Consider the following 13,163-nt stretch of genomic DNA (forward strand, 5'->3'; position numbering starts at 1 on the left):
CTAACCAGAGGACAAAGAGACAGTATCCAAACTATCAAAGTCATAAATGAAAAGGAAGACATAGCAATAGAAACTGAAGAAACAAAAAGAAATTATCAGATTCTACTATAAATCCTATAGTCAACAAAACTTTAAAATTTATATGAAATGGATAATTTTCTAGACAGATACCAGGTACCAAAGTTAAATCAGAATCAGGTAAACCATCTAAACGGTCCCATAACCCATAATGAAATAGAAGGAGTCATTAAGTCTCCCAACCAAAAAACACCCAGTACTAGATGGTTTTAGTGCAGAATTTTATCAGACCTTCTAAGATGGCCTCAGTTCTAATAGATGAATAGTATTTCCTTGTGTAAATAAACCACATTCTTTATTTCTGAGACATCTGGGTTGATTCCAGCTTCTTGCTATTACAAATAAAACTGCTATGAACTTAGTGAAACACATGCATTTGTGGTATGATGAGGAATCCTTTGGGCATATACGCAAGAGTGGTATAGCTGAGTCTTCAGGTAGAACTATTTCCAATTTTCTGAGGAACCACAGGATTGATTTCCAGAGTGGTTGTACCCTTCTGCTTTTATGCTAGGATCAAAAACCCAAGGTCTCTTGACAGCTACACAATTTAGAAGAGGGTTTATTTAGCAAACCTGGGGCTCAGGATGCAAACATTCCCTGACACAGCAGGTTAGGAGAGTGATCCCAGATCTAGGAGAAGATATTTTTAAATGAAAAAAGAAAAAGTGATTACCAAGCATTAGTGTTACATAATTGGATAAGCAGTTTGTGGGGAAGTTGACTTTTAAAATGATTGGCTCATTTTAGGCAGAAAGGCTTTAGTCTGGCCATCTGGCTATGAGCTATGATAATTAAATCTGCTGCATAAGAGGATAATCATCAACCCTTTGTAGTATTTCCAGGAATTGTGCTAAGTTACTTCCAAGGGCCATTGAGGTGTTGCTAGGAAACATTATCTCCTGAGTTCAGAAAATAATACAATAGGACCTGTGACTCCCAGCAGGTGCAGCTGGCTGAATATATCTCACTCTTGTTTCTTTGTGTAAACTTATCTTTCTAGGCCTCCACTAGGTTTCTCAACACAATGCCACCAGCAATTGAGAAGTGTTCCTTTTTCTACACATCCTCACCAGCATGTGCTGTCACTTGAGTTTTTGATGTTAGCCATTCTGATTTGCATCAGGCAGAATCTTAGGATCCTTTGATTTGCATTTCTCTGATGAGTAAGGACTTCAAACATTTCTTTAAGTGCTTCTCTGCTATTTGAGATTCCTATGTTGTGAATTCTCTGTTTTGATTTATACCACTTTTTTAAATTGGGTTATTTGATTTTTTGAAGTATACCTTTTTGAGTTCTTTATATATATTGGATATTAGCCTTCTAGCAGATGTAGGGTTAGTCAATTTATTTTCACAATCTGTAGGTTTCAGATTTGTCTTATTGATTGTGTCTTTTGCCTTATAGAAGCTCTTTAGTTTCATGAGATGTGTTTCAATCAACTGTTGATCATAGTGCCTGAGCCATTAGTGTTGTGTTCAGGAAATTTTCCATTGAGCCAATGTATTCAAGGCTCTTTCCCCTCTTCCTCCTTAATTAGATTCAGTGTATTCAGCTTAATAATGAACTTTTGACCCACTTGTACTTGAGCTTTGTGCAAATCCATAAAGATGGATCTATTTTCATTTATCTACATACAGACCGAGCATTTATTGAAGATGCTTTCTTTTTGTCCACTATGTTTTCGGGTTCTGTGTAAAAGACAATATGTCGAACTTTTCTGCTGCAAGCGACTTGACTGGTGGCCTCAGGACACACAGAGGCAAAATTCCTCTAGGACCGGACACTTCCGGTTTTTAGCAGGAGTCACAATCTTGTGCTCCCTGCTTCCAGCTCACTGCTCCCAAACGCTGTGTGAGAGAGAGAGCTCAACGCCAAGACAGGTGGGCACTCCTGAGACTGCAGAGCAGAATAGACCACCAACACTGCCCACCCCTGCCCACATCCCTGGCCCAAGAGGAAACTGTATACGGCCTCTGGGTTCCCTTGGATAAGGGCACAGGAGCAGCAGGTCCGCTGCATATGAGACACCGCCGGAACCTGAAGGGACCAACCAGATAAACAGTTATGTACACCCAAATCCTGTGGGAGGGAGAGCTAAACCTTCAGAGAGGCAGACACGCCTGGGAAACCAGAGGAGACTACACTCTGCCGACATCTCTGACTCCAGAGGAAAACACCAAACGCCATCTGGAACCATGGTGCACAGAAGCGCCGGGAAAGGGCTGCGCAGATCTTCCTGGTTACTGCCCCCGCAGAGAGCTCATAAGCAACAACCCAGGAGCAAACTTGAGCCTCGGGACCTCAGGTAAGACAAACCTTCCTGCTTCAAGTGACCTGCCTGGTGAACTCAAGACACAGGCCCACAGGAACAGCTGAAGACCTGTAGATAGGAAAAACTACACGCCCGAAAGCAGAACACTCTGTCCCCATAACTGGCTGAAAGAAAACAGGAAAACAGGTCTACAGCACTCCTGAAAAACAGGCTTATAGGACAGTCTAGCCACTGTCAGAAATAGCAGAACAAAGTAACACTAGAGATAATCTGATGGCGAGAGGCAAGCGCAGGAACCCAAGCAATACAAACCAAGACTACATGGCATCATCGGAGCCCAATTCTCCCACCAAAGCAAACACGGAATATCCAAACACACCAGAAAAGCAAGATTTATTTCAAAATCATATTTGATCATGATGCTGGAGGACTTCAGGAAAGACATGAAGAACTCCCTTAGAGAAACACAGGAAAACATAAATAAACAAGTAGAAGCCTACAGAGAGGAATCACAAAAATCCCTGAAAGAATTCCAGGAAAACATAAATAAACAAGTAGAAGCCTATAGAGAGGAATCACAAAAATCCCTGAAAGAATTCCAGGAAAACACAATCAAACAATTGAAGTAATTAAAAATGGAAATAGAAGCAATCAAGAAAGAACACATGGAAACAACCCTGGATATAGAAAACCAAAGGAAGAGACTAGGAGCCATGGATACAAGCATCACCAACCGATTACAAGAGATAGAAGAGAGAATCTCAGGAGCAGAAGATTCCATAGAAATCATCGATTCAACAGTCAAAGATAATGTAAAGCAGAAAAAGCTACTGGTCCAAAACATACAGGAAATCCAGGACTCAATGAGAAGATCAAACATAAGGATCATAGGTATAGAAGAGAGTCAAGACTCCCAGATCAAAGGACCAGTAAAAGTCTTCAACAAAATCATAGAAGAACTTCCCTAACCTAAAAAAAGCAATACCCGTAGGCATGCAAGAAGCCTACAGAACTCCAAATAGATTGGACCAGAAAAGAAACACCTCCCGACACATAATAGTCAAAACACCAAATGCACAAAATAAAGAAAGAATATTAAAAGCAGTAAGGGGAAAAGGTCAAGTAACATATAAAGGCAGACCTATCAGAATCACACCAGACTTTTCGCCAGAGACTATGAAAGCCAGAAGATCCTGGACAGATGTCATACAGACCCTAAGAGAACACAAATGCCATCCCAGGTTACTGTATCCTGCAAAACTCTCAAGTAACATAGATGGAGAAATCAAGATATTCCATGACAAAACCAAATTTACACAATATCTTTCTACAAATCCAGCACTACAAAGGATAATAAATGGTAAAGCTCAACATAAGGAGGCAAGCTTCACCCTAGAAAAAGCAAGAAACTAATCGTCTTAGCAACAAAACAAAGAGAAGAAAAGAACACAAACATAACCTCACATACAAATATGAATATAACAGGGAGCAATAATCACTATTCCTTAATATCTCTCAACATCAATGGTCTCAACTCCCCAATATAAAGAAATAGACTAAAAAGCTGGATATGCAACAAGGACCCTGCATTCTGCTGCGTACAGGAAACACACCTCAGTGAGAAAGACAGACACTACCTCAGAGTGAAAGGCTGGAAAACAACTTTCCAAGCAAATGGTCGGAAGAAGCAAGGTGGAGTAGCCATTCTAATATCAAATAAAATCAATTTTCAACTGAAAGTCATCAAAAAAGAAAGGAAGGACACTTCATATTCATCAAAGGAAAAATCCACCAAGATGAACTCTCAATCCTAAATATCTATGCCCCAAATACAAGGGCAACTACATACGTAGAAGAAACCTTACTAAAGCTCAAAACACACATTGACCTCACACAACACTAGTAGGAGATTTCAACACCCCACTCTCATGAGTGGACAGTTCATGGAAACAGAAATTAAACAGAGATGTAGACAGACTAAAAGAAGTCAAGAACCAAATGGACTTAACAGATATTTATAGAACATTCTATCCTAAAGCAAAAGGGTATACATTCTTGTCAGCTCCTCATGGTACTTTCTCCAAAATTGACCACATAATTGGTCAAAAAACGGGCCTCAACAGGTACAGAAAGATAGAAATAATCCCATGTGTGCTATCAGACCACCATGGCCTAAAGCTGGTCTTCAATAACAATAAGGGAAGAACGCCCACATATACGTGGAAGTTGAACAATGCTCTACTCAACGATAACCTGGTCAAGCAAGAAATAAAGAAAAAAATTAAAGACTTCTTAGAATGTAATGAAAATGAAGGTACAACATACCCAAAATTATGAGACACAATGAAAGCTGTGCTAAGAGGAAAACTCATAGCTCTGAGTGCCTGCAGAAAGAAACCGGAGAGAGCATATGTCAGCAGCCTGACAGCACACCTAAAATCTCTAGAACAAAAAGAAGCAAATACACCCAGGAGGAGTAGAAGACAGGAAATAATCAAACAGAGCTGAAATCTGCCAAGTAAAAACAAAAAGGACCATAGAAAGAATCAACAGAACCAAAAGTTGGTTCTTTGAGAAAATCAAGAAGATAGATAAACCCTTAGCCAGACTAACGAGAAGACACAGAGTGTCCAAATTAACAAAATCAGAAATGAAAAGGGAGACATAACTACAGATTCAGAGAACATTCAAAAAATCATCAGATCTTACTATAAAAGCCTATATTAAACAAAACTTGAAAATCTGCAGGAAATGGACAATTTTCTAGACAGATACCAGGTACTGAAGTTAAATCAGGAATAGATAAAACAGTTAACTCCTAAGGAATTAGAAGCAGTCATTAAAGGTCTCCCAACCAAAAAGAGCCCAGGTCCAGACAGGTTAAGTGCAGAATTCTATCAGACCTTCATAGAAGACCTCATACCAATACTATCCAACCTATTCAACAAAATTGAAGCAGATGGAGCACCGAATTCCTTCTATGAAGCCACAATTACTCTTATACCTAAACCACACAAAGACCCAACAAAGAAAGAGAACTTCAGTCCAATTTCCCTTATGAATATCGACGCAAAAATACTCAAAAAATTCTGGCAAACTGAATCTAAGAGCACATCAAATCAATCATCCACCATGATCAAGTAGGCTTCATCCCAGGCATGCAGGGATGGTTTAATATACGGAAAACTGATGCATCAACGTGATCCATTATATAAACAAACTGAAAGAACAAAACCACATGATCATTTCATTAGATGCTGAAAGCATTCGACAAAAATTCAACACCCCTTCATGATAAAAGTCCTGGAAAGAATAGGAATTCAAGGCCCATACCTAAACATAGTAAAAGCCATATACAGCAAACCAGTTGCTAACATTAAACTAAATGGAGAGAAACTTGAAGCAATCCCACTAAAATCAGGGACTAGACAAGGCTGCCCACTCTCTCCCTACTTATTCAATATAGTTCTTGAAGTTCTAGCCAGAGCAATCAGACAACAAAAGGAGGTCAAGGGGATACAGATCGGAAAAGAAGAAGTCAAAATATCACTATATGCAGATGATATGATAGTATATTTAAGTGATCCCAAAAGTTCCACCAGAGAACTACTAAACCTGATAAGCACATTCAGCAAAGTGGCTGGGTATAAATTTAATTCAAATAAATCAGTAGCCTTCCTCTACACAAAAGAGAAACAAGTGGAGAACAAAATTAGGGAAATGACACCCTTCATAACAGTCCCAAATAATATAAAGTACCTCGGTGTGACTTTAACCAAGCAAGTAAAAGATCTGTACAATAAAACTTAAAGACACTGAAGAAAGAAATTGAAGAAGACTTCAGAAGATGGAAACATCTCCCATGCTCATGGATTGGCAGGATTAATATAGTACATATGGCCATTTTACCAAAAGCGATCTACAGATTCAATGCAATCCCCATCAAAATACCAATCCCATTCTTCAAAGAGTTAGACAGAAAAATTTGCAAATTTATCTGGGATAACAAAAAACCCAGGATAGCTAAAACTATTCTCAACAATAAAAGGACTTAAGGGGGAATCACTATCCCTGAACTCAAGCAGTATTACAGAGCAATAGTGATTAAAACTGCATGGTATTGGTACAGAGACAGACAGATAGACCAATGGAACAGAATTGAAGACCCAGAAATGAACCCACACACCTATGGGCCCTTAATTTTTGACAAAGGAGCCAAAACCATCCAATTGAAAAAAGATAGCATTTTTATCAAATGATGCTGGTTCAACTGGAGGTCAGCATGTAGAACAATGCAAATTGATCCATGCTTATCACCCTGTACAAAGCTTAAGTCCAAGTGGATCAAGGACCTCCACATCAAACCAGACACACTCAAACTAATAGAAAAAAATCTAGGGCAGCATCTTGAACACATGGGCACTGGGAAAAAATTTCCTGAACAAAACTCCAATGGTTTATGCTCTAAGATCAAGAATCAACAAATGGGATCTCATGAAACTGCAAAGCTTCTGTAAGGCAAAGGATACTGTGGTTAGGAGAAAACCGTAACCAACAGATTGGGAAAAGATCTTTACCAATCCTACAACAGATAGAGGCCTTATATCCAAAATATACAAAGAACTCAAGAAGTTATACCGCAGGGAGACAAATGACCCTACTAAAAAATGGGGTTCAGAACAAAACAAATAATTTATGGCTGAGGAATGCCGAATGGCTGAGAAACATCTAAAGAAATGTTCAACATCTTTAGACATAAGGGAAATGCAAATCAAAACAACTCTGAGATTTCACCTCACACCAGTGAGAATGGCTAAGATCAAAAACTCAGGTGACAACAAATGCTGGCAATGATGTGAAGAAAGAAGAACACTCCTCCATTGTTGGTGGGATTGCAGATGATAAAACCATTCTGGAAATCAGTCTGGAGGTTCCTTAGAAAATTGAACATTGAACTACCTGAGGATCCAGCTATACCTCTCTTGGGCATATACCCACAAGATGCCCCAACATATAAAAAAGACACGTGCTCCACTATGTTCATAGCAGCCTTATTTATAATAGCCAGAAGCTGGAAAGAACCCAGATGCTTTTCAACAGAAGAATGGAAACAGAAAATGTGGTAAATCTACACAATGGAATATTACTCAGCTATCAAAATCAATGACTTTATTAAATTTTGTAGACAAATAGTTGGAACTGGAAAATATCATCCTGAGTGAGGTAACCCAATCACAGAAAAACACACATGGTATGCACTCATTAATAAGTGGCTATTAGCCCAAATGCTTGAATTACCCTAGATGCCTAGAACACATGAAACTCAAGACGGATGATCAAAATGTGAATGCTTCACTCCTTCTTTAAAAGGGGAACAAGAATACCATTGGTAGGGAAGAGAGAGGCAAAGATGAAAACAGACACAGAAGGAACACCCATTCAGAGCCTGCCCCACATGTGGCCCATACATATGCAGCCACCCAATTAGACAAGATGAATGGAGCAAAGAAGTGCAGGCTGACAGGAGCCGGATGTAGATCTCTTCTGAGAGACACAGCCAGAATTCTGCAAATACAGAGGCGAATGCCAGCAGCAAACCACTGAACTGAGAATAGGACTCCCATTGAAGGAATCAGAGAAAGAACTGGAAGAGCTTGAAGGGTCTGGAGACCCCTTATGAACAACAATGCCAAGCAACCAGAGCTTCCAGGGACTAAGCCACTACCTAAAGACTATACATGGACTGACCCTGGACTCTGACCTCATAGGTAGCAATGAATATCCTAAGATCACCAGTGGAAGGGGAAGCTCTTGGTCTTGCTAAGACTGAACCCCCAGTGAAAGTGATTGTTGGGGGGAGTGCGGCAATGGGGGGAGGATGGGGAGGGGAACACTCATAAAGAAGGGGAGGGGGAGGGACTAGGGGGATGTTTGCCCGGAAACCGGGAAAGGGAATAACATTCGAAATGTAAATAAGAAATACTCAAGTTAATAAAAAAATAAAATAAAATAAAAGCAAAAAAAAAAAGACAATATGTCAATGTGTGTGTAGATTTACTTTTGGGTTTTCGATTCTTTCCTGTTGACCAACCTTTTTATATACTATATCATATGGTTATGTTTTTGTTTGTTTGCTTGATTGGTTGCTTGGTTAGGGTTTTTGTGGTTGTTGTTTTTCAATTTTATTTAATCTTTTTTAAAATCCATATTTTATTCCCCTCCTCGTTGGCCCTCTGACTGTTCTACATCTTATACCTCCTCCAGATTTCTCCATAACGTTGTTGCTACCCTGCCCTCCCCACCAGACCTCCCCATTTCCTGGGGCCTTCAGTCTCTTCAGGCTTAGTTGCATCTTCTCTGACTAAGTCCAGAACCAGCCTTCCACTGCTGTATATGTGTTGGTGGCCTGATATCAGCTGGTGTATGCTGCCTGGTTTTTGTACCTGTGTCTGAGAGATCTAGGAGTTCCATCTTGGTTGAGACTGCTGGTCTTCCTACAGGGTTGCCATCCTCCTCAGCTTCTTCCAGATTTTTCCCAATTCAACCACAGGAATCAGCAGCTACTGGCCAGTTGTTTGGTGTAAATATCTGCACCTGACTTTCTCAGCTGCTTTTTGGGTTTTTCGAAGGGCAGTCAAGATAGGCCCCTTTTTTGAGCACACCATAGCATCAGTAGTAGTGTCGGGCTTTGGGGCCTCCTTTGAGTTGTATCCCAGTTTTGGCCTATTGCTTGATCTCCTTTCCCTTAGCCTCTTCTCTTTTTTTTGTACTGTGGGATGGCATCCCACCCCTCACTTGATGCCCTATCGTTCTGCTGGAAGTGGACTCTACAAGTTCCCTCTCCCCAAAGTAGGGCATTTTATCTAAGTTCCCGTCTTTGGAATCATGAGAGTCTTTCACTTTCCAGGTCCTTGGTACATTCTGAAGGTTCCTCTACCTATTACCTCCTTAGGTTGCCTGTTTCCATTCTTTCTGCTGGCCCTCAGAGCTTCAGTCCTATTCCCTTCTCCTAATACCTTATCAGGTTCCCATTTTCCCTTCCCTGTCATCTTTCCCACCCAGATCCCTACCTCCCTGCCCTTCTCCTATTATTGCTTTCTTCTACCTCTCAAGTAGGGTTGAAGTGTCCTCACTTGGGCCCTTCGGCTTGCTAACTTTTTTAGAGTTCTGTGGATTGTATCCTGGGTATTCTATGCTTTTTAATTAATTAATTAATTAATTAATTAATTTTTTGCTAACATTCATTTATTGAATAGGTACAGTTCATGTCCTTTTGCGTCTGAGTTACCTCCCTCAGGATCATAGTTCTTTTCAATTATTATTGCTTTGTAGTACAACTTGAGGTAGGGGATAGTGATTTCCCCCCAAAAGATCTTTTATTATTAAGAATTGTTTTGACTATCCCGGGTTTTTTTATTTGCATTTGCATATGAAGTTGAGAATTGCTCTTTCCATGTTTATGAAGAATTGTGTTGGAATTTTGATGGGAATTGCATTGAATATTTAGATTGCTTTTGGTAAGATGCCCAATTTCACTATGTTAATCTTACATATCCATGAGCATGGGGGATCTTTTCATGTTCTGAGGTCTTCTTTGTTATCCTTTTTCATGTATTTGAAGTGCTTCTCATACAGATCTTCACTGAGTAAAATTATATTTTAGCAAATCTAAAGAGTTTTTTTTTTAATGTGACAGTGAAACCAGAATAGTGATATTGTTTTCTTTTTAGAGAGGTGATAATAAATTTAAGAACATATTTGAAAATGTGTGAATAATTAATGTCAAACTAATAAAAACTTCTAGTGCTCAAATATGTCAACATAGTACTTGAAATTAGATATCACAATGAAATTTTTATTGCATTCTTTCACTTTATCCAATTTTTTAAACATCTTTTTGTACTATAAGAGATGATTCATGAAATAGTAGTCTTGATTTCCTTATTGTTAAATAATTTCTCATTTTATGTATTCAATCATTACACATATATACATATATGAATGTAATCTATATCTATATCTATACCTATATCATCAACATCTTATCTAGGCTTTCATCAAACTAGCTGTAGATAAAAAATGGCTTTGAGTTTGGAATGTTATGTCTCTGTGACTTGAGTTCATGGATTTCAGATATGCACAACTACGAACAGTCCTATTTATCTCATTTTCCACACAAAAATCTTTTACTGTTTCCTACAATGATTGCTGATTAATAATGAATACACTACAGTGCTTTCTTTGATTTATACAAACATTAGTAGAATTGAATACAGTAAGTATATATAAGTGTTATTGTTTTTATGAAAACCAGTTATAATAGATTATTTTATAACTTTGCCAAAATAAACTCTGTAGCTAAATACTATTTAATGACTCTATTTAGATATTTAAGCAGATAAATGTAGCTCAGATTTGAGTAGAAATTAATAGATTGAGTTTCGTAGTAATAAATGTTAACAAAAGCAAGCATCAGTATTTCAAATTTATATTTTATGTAACTACCTAGCTACTGGAAATGAAATTTACAAATATTATCTAAATTTCTATTCTTTTCCTATGTGATAAAGCACTCATTTAAAGCTGTTTAAAAGAGTAATTATGCACCTTGACATTGGTTGTAGAAGCATTAAGATCAATGGAGGTCAATCGTTCTTATTGCATCTTCATTATGAATGCAGAAAATGAACAGGAAATAAGGATTGCAAAATCTTAAGACTGCTCCAAACCAACTTCATGCCATCCATTTTTGATCTTTGAAAGTTTCCTTACCTTTCCAAACAGGTTCACCAGCTGGGGACAAAACTCTCAGTTTCATAAACTTATGGGTAAATACCACATTCAAACTACTACTGAAATAAAAATGACAAAAACAACAAATAAGGGAATATCTCTCTGGAAACTGTCAGGGAGTCTTCCAACTATATGCTCACATAACAACTGTTTGCACTACTCTTTACTGTCCAGAATAACTAGATTTTTAATCAGTTTCAAATTAGAAGATGGAGAAATCAATCTTAACTGGAGAGGAAATAAGGGTGCCAGCATTACCACTGTACTGAAAACTGAGCGTAAGCCTGGGTGATTTAGCAGAAGACGGAGACTCAGGTCTTTCATGCTAAAAGAATGCCAAAGCTTTACTGAGGTTCACTGTATATATACACCAAGTACACCAGGTGGAAAAAAGTCTGTTTCACAGTGGAAAAACAAGTTTATTTTCTCAGAACAAAAACAGGAACATGGAAACGACAAAAACAAGTTTACGCTCTGAGGTTGAAAACTGGAACTGACTCAATGGTGTTACTGCACATCACCAAAACAGCAAAGGTCATGATATTCTTTTCTTAAAAATAATAATGTCCACATGCATCAGCAAAACTCAGCAGGGGGGAAACACTGAGGGAGCCTAAGAGGGTCCCACAAATCCCCCTTTTGATTTTTTAAAGTAGTGCTTGTCTTAGATCACTCCCAGAAAACCAACATCCTTATCTATCATTGGGAGTGTTTTCCCATCTCAGAGACCCCTGTTTTAGGTAGGTGCTGATCCAAAAAGGGTTGCCCATCATAGGCTACTTCTTATAGAGGCTGAGCAAGATTTGGGCAGAGGGATTGTCTCCTGCCAAGAAGAGCAATACTTGCTTAGTCATTGCCTGGGACTGGGAATGTTGTCTAGGCATGTGACAAAAGAAGTAAAAGGCACATTACTGCAGCCCCAAAGGCCATTAACACCGAAGGCCACTGTAACGTTTTGAACTCTAGCTGGAGTCACACAAACTTGTGTGAAAATAGGAGAACATGAGGCCATATGAGATCAAGGTGTTTCTGTAAAAGTGCTGTCTTTTGATTTAAATTTAGAATTCCCAATTATCAGAAACTTCTCCTTTAAATTTATCCACTGTGTTTGCCTTAACAAGAGATTGGGAAAGGGCAATCCCAGACACTGCAGCTGCAGTGGCCACAGCAGCAATGGCTATTATAATAGCAACAGTGATGCCAAAGTCTCTCCCATGACGTTTCAGGATCAGTTGATTTTCTCTTATATGATTGACAGGCAATGGAACTATGGCTGTGATCCACACAACCAGGGCAGTCCTCTGGTCCAAAGCAGCTTCATGTAGATGACATTCCTGTGGAGAATAGTCAAGACTATCTCCAATATTGGTACAATTCCAGATCACTAGGAAAAATAAATGAATTACACAGGTGAAGTAAGAGATATTAAAATTTTTACTAAACATACTATTTTCAAATTTAAGGGAAACTTCAAAGGTGATATATATATTTCAAGAGGTTGTGGAATTAAATGCTACACCCTATATTAACATCAGAGAGGCAGCGTCCCGGCATGTAAGAGGACCACAAAGAAATATTCCCAAGGGAACAATGTATCCTGCCTTTAATTGTTCCTGTACAATCCCATGAGCTGCCTCCAATCTTTCAGAGAAAATGGGCCACTACTCCACTGACACAGGATCATAACAGAAAGAAACTTAGCAGTGGCCCTCATGATAAACCTCCCAATCCTGTCTCATCTTCATGGGCTCAAACAACCAAGACCCCATTAGATACAGTTTGAGGGTCCTCCTCTCTAACCTCCCTAACTCTTATTGGGGGCAAATCCCTGTTTATGCACCATTCTCTGCACTGGCTGGGGATGGGTGGTAACCACTGCTCCCATTTCTCCAAGCTGTCTGGGTATACTGCTCCCAACATTCTCCTCTCTATATGGGACAATCTCCCCTAGACAACACTGCCCTACATAATTGTAAGTAAAGGGAACAAGGGGACCATAAACATAGCAACTCCTTC

The sequence above is a fragment of the Rattus rattus genome, chromosome 3 (genome assembly GCF_011064425.1).
Source record: "Rattus rattus isolate New Zealand chromosome 3, Rrattus_CSIRO_v1, whole genome shotgun sequence".
Taxonomy (NCBI): domain Eukaryota; kingdom Metazoa; phylum Chordata; class Mammalia; order Rodentia; family Muridae; genus Rattus; species Rattus rattus.